This window comes from Labrus mixtus, chromosome 7 (genome assembly GCF_963584025.1).
Source record: "Labrus mixtus chromosome 7, fLabMix1.1, whole genome shotgun sequence".
NCBI lineage: Eukaryota > Metazoa > Chordata > Actinopteri > Labriformes > Labridae > Labrus > Labrus mixtus.
Genome location: NC_083618.1, coordinates 17592355 through 17601752, shown reverse-complemented (window position 1 = coordinate 17601752; position 9398 = coordinate 17592355).

Genomic DNA, 9398 nt, shown 5'->3' with positions numbered 1-9398 from the left:
ACTCAGTTAAAACTGGTTTACAGCAGGTTCCTGTTCTGCAGCACATAAAAAACAAAGATCACATCAGACACAACAAACAGACAATTAGAAGAGGGGAGTGGGGTGTGTGTGACTGGTATTAACATATATTAGTTAAATCAATGGTTGCAAGTTTGCCCATTCACCAGGAGATGTTTTTATGCCTGCTTAAATTGCCTATCTGAGGTTTTTGTCCTTATTTAATATGGGACCTCATTCCAGATATAGTATGAAAAAACGACCTATGACCATAGCTGTTTTTCTAAGCTGGTACTGGGATTCATGTTTGCGAGAGAAACCTAGTTTTGCGTTCCTGACTTGTGTTGGATCTTGGAACTAATCCAGAAAACTTGTTGATTTTATGGTGAGGGATCAGTGCAATGACCAGAGTACTTACAAAAAACATGACAGCCAGTTTTGGGTGATATAAACTGATAACACATAAGAGGTAGACACTGGTACCAGTGTACGCTCTAACAGTGAAGTCAATTCACATTTTAGTTAATTCATTTATTTAAGTTTAAGTTAAAAATAAGTGTACAACATTTATACAATGACCTCTTTACATAATTGAGTTTACAAAGTTAATATCGGTGTATTTACATGTTTAAATATTTTCAGTAGCATCTAGTAACTGTGACCAAAATATTTTGAATCTAGCTTTTACCTCAGGTTTTATCATACTAGTCTCTGATTGGCTAACTGAGTGACATGTGATGAGTAACAAGGAAGTGTTGTTGTTGTGAAGCAGATGAGATGTGGCTGACAGTACAGTGCTGCTGAGAAAGTTATCCGTCATCATGCTGCAGTTCTTCTTCAGTAGAGGGAACCCTCATGTTAAACCAGTATCAGTATCAATATCAGAACTCTGTTGTAGTTCCACCATATTTATTTGTTAAATATCTTTATTAAAGAAAGGCATATAAAGACCTGTTTTTGCTTCATCTGAAGGTGTTTCATTGATTTTTTTTTTCACACCTGAAGCCAGCAGCACCTCACAGCACAGAGGTATTGAAATATGACAGATCATTATACTGCGGTTGTGACACTGAAATCCTTTTGTTAGTTTGTTTGTCTATCCAGCTGAGGATACATCATACTGGAGAAGGAGCTCTCATCAAATATGTGTTTAATCAGAGCTGGCAGATCCAGAACGACAGAGGGCTGAGTCGGATTGATGCTGTGACACAATGCCAGTCAGCTCCTAGAATGCCCCTCGCCCGGTACTCTATTCAGGTGTGATGGATGACACAAACAGCGAATCTTACAAAGTCTTTGTCCCGCCGAGATCTATGAAGTGTCTTTATTCCCCCTAAATCAGAGAGCAATCCATCATGAAAATTGAAGAGGTGGTTGCCTTGCAACCGTTTGAGAAACAGGGGGCTTCTGAAGGCTGTGATGTGTGCATATGGAAATCTGAAAGTCTTGCTCACTAGAACGAGGGCAAAGGATTGTTTTTGTGCATTATATTTCAAATCTTTGCAGCTTTTTGATATGGAAATGGTTGAGGTTACTGTTCGGCTCATTCTCAAGGCTTTGTCTCTCGCTCTCGATAAGCCTTGAGAGAGCTCGAAACTGAGAGAGATGGGAAATTGGGGCTAAAGCAAAAGAGAATAGAAAGTAGAAAGTGTGCGTTCGTCCGTGTTTGTGTGTGTGTGTGTGTGTGTGTGTGCGCGCCCGCGTTTGTGTGTGTGTTAGAGTAGAGGAAGAGAGAGCGAGAGGGTGAGAGAGAAAGTGAAACAGAGAGGGAGAGAAAAGGAGACCTCGTTTGCCAAGGCTGTTGTGTCTCCAATGTGATGGTGGAGCCACTGCAATGCACCAAAACCAAGGGGAGAGAGGGTGTAAGAGTGAGGGGGTGGGTAAAGAGAGAGAGAGAGAGAAAGACAGAGAGGGAGAGAGAGTAGTGGAAAGAGAGGGAGTCAAAACTACAGAGGGGGGGCAAAAAGAGACGTTATAAGGAGAAAGAACAAGGAGGGATCACATAGAGACAAACCTGTAGTGTGATAGAAAGTGTGAGAAAGAAGCACATAAAAAACCAGTGTGTGTGCCATCCATCTAGCTTAAGCTCATGCCACCAATAATTATGGTAGGAGTTGGGGGGGGGGGGGGGTCGACTTAAATCCAAGATGTCAGTATTTCTCTTTACCCATCACCTTTTTTCTCAGGAACAATCCTGATCTATGCAACACTATTCTGCACGCTCTCTGCCTGCACACACAAAATGCAGGCAGAGCAGTCTACCCATCATCCCTTACACACACCATTAACAAAGCAAGCCAACCAAACCCCCATTCACACACTTGTGATTTTTGCCATCCATTCAGCAAGCGGGCAAAAAGGCCCAGAGCTGAATGAAAATAACACAAGGAGAGAGAGAAAAAGAAAGAGGGGGGGATTTGGACGCAGCTGAAAAAAGTGCAAATGTGCGAAAATCATATGTTAAAATGATTGAGAGCCGGCGTTAAACGCACATCAGTCGTACATAAGATAACAATTCATCATGCACGAGGCAGAGATGTAATGTCTGCTGTTTACCTGCCGACAACAAGCACACAGAGGGGGAAACAAATGACTGCGGAGACAGAGCCTCATTATGTGCCTTCTTCAGATACCCGTCCTCTCTGTACAGCATCTCTAGAAGCACCTCATGTTTTGGCAGCCAGATAAAAGGAAGGTCACAGAGACATGAGAAAGGAAGGTGAGAAGGAGAGCAAATGCCAGAGACGGGAAGAAAAAAAAGGAAGAGAGAGATTAATGGGTTGTCATGAGTCAATCTAGTCTAAGAGCAACTGTGGGGCTCAGTCCAAAAAACAGAGTGGCCATGCTTCTAAATAAACTTATTGCTTTTGTGGTGAAGGAGAAAAAGCATCTTAAACATTTTTACAAATCCTTTGATATATCATTTTGGAACGGAGACATTATGGCTAATGAGCAGAGAACAACAAAGACACTTAATCTGAAACTTTTTTGATAAGAACTCTGAATGTTTCAGAATGTTTTCAAGCGAATCATTTATTTGATTGATTACCTCCTGATAGGACAAAACAAAACATTTGGAAATGCCGTCTGAGTTGTCTCCATAGCCATTTATCAATATTTCCTGACATTGAATAGATGGAAAAACAAGCAGCACATTAACCAATACTGAAATAATCACTGGTAACAACAGCCCCAAGAGAGGTTTCAGGGAATCTGCTGAAACAGCCTTTGTTTACAAGGATTCACAGAGAGTGATATGTTTGACTGTAAAAAGAAAGCAGGATGAGATTTATCATCAGAAAACACTACTTTTGCATGGAAAGGACATGATCAGAAAAAAGATAAGATGTCTGTTTCTGTCCAAAGGGGGCGCCAAAATCGGAAAAATCATTATGTTCTTCACAGGAGCTTAAATGTTTAACATGTTTAAACCAAGCGGCAACCTCTGCTGTTGAAAAATTAAGCCAATGCAGATGCAAAACCCTGCAGTTCTTCAAGTGTCCACTTGAGGTCAGCTGCAGAAGTACCAGAAGTCAAATACTGTTGATTTACCCAATTCAAAGAAGCCTGTTTTTACAGCAGAAACTAACAAATTTACAGCCTGGTCTGATGAGCTCATGTCTCGATAAGCACACACTGTACGGGGGATGGATTTTTTTGATGACTCATCGGTTTAGATTTTTGTGAAGGATAAGCGTTATTCACAATAAGGCGCATAACTGAGCTGATTGACAGGTGGAGGCGGTGTAACGGTTTGTCAAGTGGCTTAAAACCTGCCTCAGCTCCAGCTCTTAACCTGTTGTGAGGTAGACTGAAAGTTAGTTTTAAACAGTTTTTCTAGCATGGCGACCGCCATCGGTGGGACTCCAAAGCCCCCTGAAGAAACAGATGGGTGACGTCACTCAGGCTTCATCCATTAATATTTACAGTCTATGGTTTAAACATGAGTGTTTCATTGAGGACAGCTTCATTAATATAACATGAGCTCCAACTCTAAAACCTGAGCACTCATGAACAACTCAGAAAAGTAGTAAAAGTGATAAATACAAAGAAAGACTTTTTTGACTTGCTGGAATCCACATAAACAACTTATTGTACATTCAATCTTTAATTGATGGCAGATTTCCTTCAATGGTCCTGCACAGTTTGATGTTTTTAAATGTTTATTTTAAATTTAAACTGACACAAATCCTTTAGTGTGTTATTTAAATCAGCAGTTACAGCACATGATGTTATACTCTTTCCTCTTCATGCAGTTGTAACAAAATCAAGTAGCTTGGTGCTGATTTTGTTTAAAAGAAAAACATTATTTTTATCCAAAAGCACAATGCATGTCAAGTCATATAAACATATTTTTAACAAGGGCTTAGAAGGCAGCATCAAGCATTGCAAAGCCAAGTCATTTAAGAAAAGAGCTTCAAGTAAGAAAAACAACAAATGCTTGCAGTCTTGCAGAAGCTGCAGTGATTTACAATTTAATAAGAGAGCTAAAAATAGAAAGAAAAAAAACAACAACATTTGAACAAAGTTTTCAAAGGCTCACTGGAGTTAAATCACCACATCTATCTAAACTATGACCTGCATACCTTTCTGTCTCGTCTTTTACTTTCCCTCAGAGATAAGAAGTTGTTTAGCTGTTAACATCAAAATCAGATTTCAATAGGTCCCTAGACTCTCTGAAAGAAAAGCATAATCATCTGCTGGACTTTGTTGTAGTTATCTTGTACTTTCATAAACTTTCAAGACGTTACCGTCAACAGAGGTTCAAGTCTTCGAATGCATTTTATGAATAATTATACTAGTACTTGTCACTGTATGGTGGCCTTAAATTGAAACAGAGCAACAAAGAATGCATTGAAACATTAAAATGCATTAAATTTATTGACCAAATGTACATTTCGGTACATTATCCATGTCACCAATCAAGAAAGATCTTTGGGCACTTTAAACATTCTCATCTCACATTGTCTCACTTTATAGCAATCAGACTGAACTGCAAGAAGTGTCCACAAATCGTCTCCATCAATATGCTCAGACAAGAGGGAACAGCTCATGGTATACTATAAAAAGCACAATTCTTACACTTCATTTAAAAAGATTTAATTCAATTTTGACGGTTGTTGCTGCTTCCTGTTTTTATGATAAGTCAGCACAAATTACAGATCAATATCTTTGGAATGTTTTTAATTTTATGCATTTATATATTGTTTTTGCTCCTTGAATAAGAAATGCAATGCTGGGTTTACTACAGCTTTGTGTAGCCTTACTCATAATACCAACAACAAAAATAACAAAGCAATGATTATGATTTTAAAATATCTGTATCGGTACATATCTATCGGAATCGGATCAGAACTGAAAAAAAAGTGAATCAATGCATCTCTAAACACATTGCCAAAACTAAAGCAGAAACAACAACATACAACACATTCAGTGTCTACATGAAGTGAATTAAAGTTTGGCTATAAAACAGATAAAGAGTGCATCATACAGTCTGGGCAAAGAGAAATATTGATGGATTGTAGTTGAGCATTTCAATAGTTTTAACCATTGGAATTGTTGGTGCATTGACCGTATGAACATATGTTGTGTTCTCTGTTATGTCTTTTAATTGCTTTTATGTGAGGCTTAATTTGAATATAATGAATTCATGAATAAATAACAGCTTACTATTACAAGAATATCAAAATGTCTGGCTCAAGTTATGAACCAAAATGAACCTCAGTATCTGAAGGGATTCTAGTGATGGGAGAATCATTTACCAGCAGAAGTAATATTAAGTTTGCCTGAAACAACTGCGTTAACTTATGAAGAATTTTATACACTTACATTTATTTTAAGCGTTCACCAATCATGACTACAAACCAATGCCACTGTATAAACTGTATCTGATTATACAAGGGAGAATTGTGTTGCAGCAAATCTTCTGTTAATAACTGAGGGTAATTTTCACATTTACTGTAACACAAAAATGTATATTTAATGTTTTGTACTGAATTATTAGACAATGAAGCATTTAAACTTATAACACTACATACTGCATTGTTATTGAAAGTATCAAGACTACAAAACACTTTCAATACTACTGAACCCACTGGAAATTTTAGATTGTGTTTGACCACACCACAGTGTTGTTTGCTTCACATAAACATGGTCATCCAACTAAGAAACTAACTGCTGCTTGGATTTGCCTTAGTGTGAAAACATGTTAGAGTATGGTTGAAATAGGACAGATAAGAATGGCAGGTGGCAGCAACTTAACGCCTGCATAGTGGGCATTGAAAAGTTTTCATTTGGCATCTGCTCCTCTGTCCATAGAGAAATGCGTCTTGATAGCCTATTTTTAAATTAATATTTATCAACCTGATGTGTTTGGTTTCATTAAAATGACGTTCTTACTTTAACACATCATGTAATAGAAACACTCTGACGTACTACAAGACGTATCACAGTGTGTATTATCGAATCTTACACATTGATAATTGAAGGTCTTAAACAAAGAAACACCAACAGGCTATTACTAAACCTGTCACTGAGACCGGGAGAGAGAGAAAGGCAGTGTTTCCAAGGTTGTTAAGTGTCTGTGGAGAGTAATGAAAACGATAATTTTTTTCACCTTGTTTAATCAACTCTATACTGTAGAACTCTAGTCCAGTTTTGTTACCGCTGGGCTACGCCTTACATTGCCCTTTTTCCCACATGCTGAGTACTCAATATGTCTGAGTAAACCCCTGATATAAAGCTGCAGTTAGTTTTTGCACTGAAAGCACATGGCACTGTGTTGAGGCATGTACATAACAACCTGTATACCCTAAGCCTATATTCTTGAGGGGGGAAAAGGTACGATGCATCTTGTTTGCCATGTTGATGGATATTAACGGCAAATATCTCCTTTCACTGCATGTGGAAATCCTATTTGACCGATGCCTCCTCTGCAGTCACCCTCTTGACATTGCAGCACAGCTGTGGCATGCATGGTAATGTTGATGGAGAGTGTGTACCCCCAGCCGAGCGCAGCGAGCCGACAGAATCTTTGGACTGTGGAAAGAAGCGGGCTGTGGAACAACTCCAGGGAGGCACGCAGCATACATTGGGCCAAAACTCCTCTTTCTCCCTCCTCTTTGATTCTAGTGTGATAACCAGCCAGCCCAAAAAACGCGATCAAAATTCACAACACGAAATTCAAATTGAGAGCACATAATTAAAAGTGAAAAGAGACAGCATATATGGTATATCCTTTCACAATTTACCTTTCCAACACGCAAACTATGCCCCCCCTTGCACCAGCCCCAAATTCCTTCCCAGCCAGAGAAACAGGGAGAGAGAGCACGGTGCAGCGGTCCACAGGGACACGAAGGCCTGGTGTAATTCCTGAATACCAACTCTGCCCCATGGGGATCCATGACCTGCATCTCCGGACCGCTGCTCTCTGTCTCCATCGCCTCGATAGATGGGGCACATATTGCTTTCTAAATAAGCCTGAAATTACACAAACACACGGACACCACTACTCTATGTCTACTACATTTTGTTAGGGGTAATTCGTCATGGTAACCTTTGTCGTATGTATTTTCAAACTGACCTATTTAAACAAACGTGTACTCGGTCATTGCTCTACTCAGTATCTCCTGAAGTGAGATTAAATAAATGTAAGGTTTGGTGGAGAATGCAACAGAAAACTTTGCAACACCCCGGTGTTAAGTGAAATGTCCCCGCTTGGATCAGCTGTTGAATTTAAGCAGAGGAGTCCTGACCCATTTGGCTGCCCACAGATTGTGATGGTGTTGAGCCGAGACAGGGCAGATCCCACAGGACTAATAAATACATTCTAAATGATGAAACTAACTGCAACAGTATGACATGCCTACTGTGACACATGCAATGCAAAATTCAAACACAAGATGATACGTCACTGAGAGGTGAGGAAAGACGACAAGGAATGACAGGCGCTAACAAAAAGTGTAATATACAGAAATCAGAATCAGAATCAGAAATACTTTATTAATCCCAGAGGGAAATTCAATTGTTACAGTTGCTCCAAAATATACAATATAACAGTAAAAATATAGTAATAAAAATATTAATCAAATAGAATAGGAATGTAAGTAAGATATCAATAATAGGTACAAGAAATATTTACACAAATAAGAGTCAGATGGAATATATACACACATAGTCACAGAAAGTCTAAATAAGATTATGTACTCATTTGTTTCATGATTTGTTACTTGTATGTTTAAACCCATACAAGTAGACCAGAAAAATTATGTTCTTTTTAGGGAAAGCTCATTCTTTTGTGTGTTTATTACTATGTTCTGGATAAATCAATCGTTCAGTTTATCTTTGTAGAAAACTTCAAGAAATTATGAAGGAAATACCCAAGTTGACATATTGAAATAGTTTGTTTTCACCACTGACTGTAATGAACCTTAACCAAAAGATAATCAGTCCAAAGAAAACAAAGAACACATTATGCAGGCTGTGACCTATGCTTGTGACAGTTTTGATTTTACAATTGACTAAATCCTCAGTTACACTCTTACCAATTGATTTTATGTCTATAGAAAAATTGAAACATTGACTAGCTGTTCCTGCTATAAAATATGCACCTTACAGTACATGCAGTAGGTACCGGTACATCTGGAAACATCTGAGCTAACGAGCCAGACTGAGAAATGAGTTGGCTGATATTATTTGCTGGTACTGGCCTATCAGGGGTATACAGGTACTGGCCATGTTCTCCTTTATGCACTGTTTTGAAAACTTTAATCAATGAAGAAACAATGCATTAAATAATGCTTAGGCCAATTTAGATGTGGTGTCCACGTGTTGTATGTCAAGCAATGCATGCTCAGACTCTATAGTTTATAAGGTACACCATGTATAATGATGTTATTCTTAAATGATTTGAACAAGACAGCAGCCTTCTAGTTTTTTGGATTGGTTAAATCAGTGCACATCCACATGGAAAATAATTACTTTTTTAACCAAGAACCCAAACACATTGCTACAAATAACAACATATTAAACTGTTTTGTTCCTGTAGTGTGTGGAAACTACCAAAATGACCAAAATAGTACACTAGGGCTGTCGCAGTGAAGAAATTCACTCTGCAGTGATTCAGGGTGGCTCAATCGTGCAGTACTATGCGGTATTATGAAAATTTGTTTGTAAAACGGGTAGACAACTGGCGGCCCCCAGGCCAAAGCTGGCCTGCCAACAATAATATCTGGACCACATGATTATTTTGATTATGACTTTTATTTACGTTATTATTTTGTAAAATTTTGATTATGACTTTTATTTACGTTATTATTTTCTAAACAACAACACCATGACAAACTCTGACCAACACAAACATTCCCACCATGGAACAGTGTGCAAAGCAGCGCTGCAGACAG